The 6000-nt window shown below is 37.3% G+C and overlaps 1 protein-coding gene across 7 annotated transcripts in view; it reads right to left on the bottom strand.

Moving 5' to 3' along the window:
- Positions 1–6000, bottom strand: part of Sarm (sterile alpha and armadillo motif) — a 727304-nt gene that overhangs the window by 338512 nt on the left and 382792 nt on the right. The gene's annotated exons all lie outside the window — the stretch shown is intronic.

The raw sequence follows: 6000 nt of genomic DNA, 5'->3' as shown, positions 1-6000 counted from the left end.
TAAAAAGAAAAAAAAAAAATTTAACGTTAGATACCTTTATATTATGAATTAATAATTGTAATGAAGGTTTCTGACGTCCTTCTAAAAACGAAATTTAACGTTAGATACCATTACATTAAGAATCAATAACTGCAATGAAGGTTTCTGACCTCCTTCTAAAAAAAAATTAACATTAGATACGTATATTTTATATTCTGAATCTGAATCAAGAACTGCAATGAAGGTTTCTGGCGTCCTTCTAAAAAAAAAATTAACATTAGATACCTTTATATTCTGAATCAAGAACTGCAATGAAGGTTTCTGACGTCCTTCTAAAAAAAAAAATTAACGTTAGATACCTTTATATTAAGAATCAATAACTGCAATGAAGATTTCTGACGTCCTCCCAGCAGATTCTTTCAAAAGTGACTAACAAGTCACGTCCCTCGAGTACAACGAATTAAAATTTCACATTGCAACTATTCAAAAAAAAAAAAATAACCAATAAAACTCTAAGACACCTTCCAAACATGACTCAACAACGCCGGCCAGACGAGGTGAAAGCATTGAAGGCTTCAGGCGCCTTTTCTTCATCTTCAGTAACAGCTAAAAAAATGATGTCCTTCGCGAGGAATTTGCTTCCATAATCCTACTGACCTCGCGTCTCACGTCCTCAAGTGCATCGCTGCCAAATATCAATTCTCCGCTTGAATTCCCCCCGTGGGGGTCCTTTCTCCTCTTGCGCTTCTATAACTTGATGCGGTTAAGAAGTGTCACTAAAAAAATAAAAAAAACATGGGGTTCTCCGGTCCTGTTTTCATCTTGTGCCTGGGATTCTTTACTTTATTTTCCGTGCAGAGTTTTATTTAACATAAATAAAACAGCTTTTATTTATATATAGACAGAAAGGTAGATAGATAGATAGACTGATAGATAGATAGAGAGATAGATAGACTGATAGACAGGTAATTACTGATTCATAACTAACGTCAATTTTTTAGTTCTGTTTAATATACATACATACAATATATATATATATATATATATATATATATATATATATATATATATATATATATATATATATATATATAAATTAGAGAGAGATCTGACTCAATAAGGAATATAATATTCAAATAAAACTATGGACGGTTTATTTAACTTCCCAAAACATAGTTTCACCGAGGAGTTTGTTTGTTCCCGCAGCTTCTCGAATCATTCCCTCCATAAGGACATAAAACACTCACAGAGACATAACACAAACCTTGTCTCAACCTCATTTCAACACCGAACTTGTCACTCCCACGCCTAAAACTCTTAACACATGCTTCATTCACATAGATAGAAATAAAAATAAAAATAATAAAAACAAAATAAAATAAATATAAAAAATAAATAAAATAAAAATATAATTCACTTTCATCATAAAAATTATTTTTATTAATCGCAACACCCTCCAGGCTGCCTCTTTGTGAATTCTATTATACAGTATGCTATCTATGGTCCACGTACATCTTTTCCCCCTTTATTTTCAAACCTCTCACCTGTCTGTTTCATAACAGGCATTAATTTACACGCCTTCTTTCCGGTCTAACCCGACACTCTTATTCCCCTACCAAATTTCTGTCATCAGTCTTCTCTTGGCAATCAAAATCTACCATTCACCTTTCCCGGCATACTAAATAAAGTTCTACTTCTATTATCCTTAGTGTCTCTATCACCTATAATCTCACATAAAAGAATAACTATTCCTCGCATCCACTCATTTTGGAATCTTTCCCTCATTCAGAAATACTTAGCACATCCTGGTCAGCTACTCAATCACGATCTTACCTCCATAATGCACCATCACACTATGACAACTCTCTCTCTCTCTCTCTCTCTCTCTCTCTCTCTCTCTCTCTCCCACCCACACACACACGCACACACACATAATGAATCAACATCAACCTCCTGTGCAGAAATTTTCCCAAAATCAGCAGCTTTGTGTACAAAAAAAAAAAAAAAATAAATAAAAAAAAAATAAAAAACTTCGGCTCAATCGAGTTTTCTGCACAGCCGCTACAGCATATAATCGAGGACACTGAAAACAGAAATATCTTTCGGTGGTCTCGGTATAATGCAGTATGAGCAGCGGACCATGAAACTTTAACCACGGCCCGGTGGTGGCCTATCCTATATCGTTGCCAGAAGCACGATTATGGGTAACTCTAACCTTAAATCAAATAAAACCTACTGAGGCTAGAGGGCTGCAATTTGGTAAGTTCGATGACTGGAGGGTGGATGATCAACATACCAATTTGCTGCCCTCTAGCCTCAGTAGTTTTTAAGATCAGAGAGCGGACAAAGAGCGGTCAGAATAAAGTGCGGACGGACAGACAAAGCCGGCACAACAGTTTTCTTTCACAGAAAACTAAAAACTACCAGAAGCAATGCGGCAACCTTTACACACATTGCACCACTTACAGCAATCCTGCATGCACGTCCCACCATTCCACCCCCTCACCTACATCACCTACCCAACACTTTCTCGGTCTCTTCTTTTCCTCTAAAAAAATGGCTCCAATAAAAACATTTTTCATGTTTATCGTTTATTACCTGCATGCCGCCAAAAGACTACAAACTCCCATATTCGTCTTCCAACCGTGCTAACCTTTTTTAACCTCTTCATATGTAAACACCTTTCCCCCCAACCTTTCTTTCTTGTAACTTTATCAGAGAGAGAGAGAGAGAGAGAGAGAGAGAGAGAGAGAGAGCCAAATTCAAGAGAGAGAGAGAGAGAGAGAGAGAGAGAGAGAGAGAGAGAGAGAGAGAGAGAGAGAGAGAGAGAGCCAAATTCATCATCATACAATCCATACGAGAAGAGGATTGTTGGTCCTTCCATCAACAGCAAACAATATGCCATGCATTAACTTCATTAACTTCCTCACGAAAACGGTCTTAAAGAAAAAATATACAACAATATTATCAGAAAGTATAATATTTTTTGTATTAACTTCCTCATGAAAATAAACGGTCTTAAAGAAAAAATATACAAAAATATTATCTTAAATGATAATATTTTTGTATTAACTTCCTCACGAAAATAAACGGTCTTAAACAAAAAATATACAAAAATATCATCAGAAATTGTAATATTTTTGTATTAACTTCCTCACGAAATGAAAACGGTCTTACAGGAAAAATATAAAAAATATTATCAGAAATGATAATATTTTTGTATTAACTTCCTCACGAAATTAAACGGTCTTACATAAAAATTTACAAAAATATCATCAGAAATGATAACATTTTTGTATTAACTTCCTCACGAAAATAAACGGTCTTAAAGAAAAATACAAAAATATTATCAGAAATTATAATATTTTTGTGATTAAAGACAGAGAATGGGTTGCTAGGAACGGTTAGAAAGATAACTTATTCATTAGAACTCGTCTTCATACAAAAATTTAGAGTTAAAAACTCTTCCTATGAGCAATTATTCTTTTCACAAAATAATACACGATAAATTGAAATGAATGAGATTATAGCAAAGCGACAACGTTATGTCGTCAAAACCGCTTGGGGGTAATTTGTTAGGAAGCATTCAGTCCATAAATATTAATGCTTGGCAAGCCAAAGATAGGAAAATAAAAGCTACAATCGCTAACTCATAACAGAGTCGACACATCTACATGCACAAACTTCTTTTGAAATCCCTAGTGTAAGATATACTATTCTCCCGCGCTCTTGAACGCCTCAGAGACCGATGGGTGGACATAGACCGTTGACCTACATTAGGTCGCATGTACACAGTTGGAACGCACTTTCGGAGCCAAGAGTTCTGCTAGAGAACTCCACGGACCCACTTAATCAGAGATTGCCTAATTCTTTTTCCACCCTTTTTTATTTTGTGCCTGAAAGATGGTGGGTTTCTTTCCTTTTCAGCAGACGCCTATGGAACGGTCAACCTAATTCCCCTATCTAGCCCAGGCTTGAAGAAAAACAAGACAATAAAAAGGAGGGGGAAAAATATATGGCTTGGCCAAGAAAGAAGCGATATCTCCTACTTCTTAAACAAAGACAACATATCAAGAAAAACTGAACACGGGCAAAGAAGAGAGTTCCAAAGCCTGGCATCAGAATAACAGAATGTCACTCGAACGAAGTAGTCGGAGGATTCATTTACTGACACAAGAGTAAATGAATGGGGTAAATCCGACGCCGGTTATAAATGCGTTCGACGATAACTTGATGCATTACTAATAAAATAAATGGCCGTGATTTAAGTCAGGTGTTTGTAGTTAAGTGCGCTTTGGGTCCTCGAAGAGGTGTCCTGTCATGCGTTTGGCACCGTGCCGACGCCCGGGCGAGAGTGCCAGCTGGGAGAGGAGTGCTTGATGCCAAGTGGTGGTGCCAAGGTGCACAACATTCCTTCAAGTGCCAAGTGCATTTTGTGACCATAATATCGCTAGTGCTACGCCCCAGGACGCAGCAAGATCATGACTGCGGCAGTTTTTGGTTATTTCAGCATTTATTCTCTTATATCACACTCTGGGGATGTAACGCCATTGCAACTAGTAGCGGAGGTCCAGTTACGCACGGTTGGGTCTACCGCTCGGCATGCATGCTTGTGTTAGGTTAATTGAGGTAAAAAAATAAGTAAAATTAACACCCGCAGTGATTTCCAAGAAATACTTTTGTTCTCATTTCAGTTTGCTTTGCTTTTCAAGACGGAAGTTTCGCTATGAAATGTTTAGTTATTGCGAAAGCAGATGATTCAGTCCAGTGTGTTCTAAAAAATCACGATATGACTGCCACTGATCAAGATAAATCCTCTGTCAGCCATCCAAACTGGACAGTCATGAACTAAAGTGGCAATTATGGTCAGACAGAGTTCAAACATATATATGAAAAATTTATAAATTCCGATAGAAATATATTAATAAATGCAGTCTGGGTGACAATTTTCATTTAACGACGCTTGGCCACCCCAATGAAATTCCGTTGTGCACAACTGCTTTCAAGCAAAGTCTAAACCAACGAGAGAGAGAGAGAGAGAGAGAGAGAGAGAGAGAGAGAGAGAGAGAGAGAGAGAGAGAGAGAGAGAGAGAATCTACAGGTATGCAATGCGAATCCAAGCGCGCTTCAAAAACACCTGACAAAAGCCGTGGGAAAACACCAGACGTATTCAGCAGTCAATAGCAAACAAAGGAACAAAGCCATGGCTACCAGGTGATGCAAAACAAGAAGAAGAAGAAGAAGAAGCAGAACACCACCTGATTCAATTCGCAAAGGGAATACTAAGAACAAGTACACAACCTCTGAACGTTCTTGGTGAGATTCCTTCGTGCAAAACGACGCTCGTTGCGTTTGGTTCCGGTCGTCAGGTGCATACGGCTTTCGTTTCTTAGATATATTTGACCTTTCCAAATATCTTTCGCGGTGCCTGTGGTATGAGCTATGTAAGCTATAGAGTCTCTCTCTCTCTCTCTCTCTCTCTCTCTCTCGAGAACAAAGAAATAGATGATGAAAGTATAAATATGATTACAACGGACACACGCGCATCCATACAAAAATGTGAACATAATAAAAATTAAAACATACAGGAAAATTCATCTCACACAAGGAGAGAGAGAGAGAGAGAGAGAGAGAGAGAGAGAGAGAGAGAGAGAGAGAGAGAGAGAGAGATGTTACTACGCCACATCTCTTGATTCATGACCAACAAACTACGTAGCATGCGTAACCCATATTGTAATTCAAATTGTAAACTTGAATTTCATTGATAACTGCAACGAGATACTTAGTTTTTAAATAAATAATAACATAACCTAACAGAATACTCCAAATTCTGATTTTACTGATGACAACGACAAAATCTGGTCAATGGCTTAACCATGGAAACCATCTTCGTTTAAAAACTTGTGAAATGGAAGTGTATCCATTATACATAGCCATCTTTTTTCTGGCTACGTTTTTTTTCCTCTTGTTTTTGCAAGAAATACATACCTCTTCATTACCAACCTACTCAACAAGTGGGAG

This window comes from Macrobrachium rosenbergii, chromosome 3 (genome assembly GCF_040412425.1).
Source record: "Macrobrachium rosenbergii isolate ZJJX-2024 chromosome 3, ASM4041242v1, whole genome shotgun sequence".
Lineage (NCBI taxonomy): Eukaryota > Metazoa > Arthropoda > Malacostraca > Decapoda > Palaemonidae > Macrobrachium > Macrobrachium rosenbergii.
The sequence above is the reverse complement of the archived record's forward strand: the minus strand, read 5'-3'. Positions and strand labels throughout refer to the sequence as shown.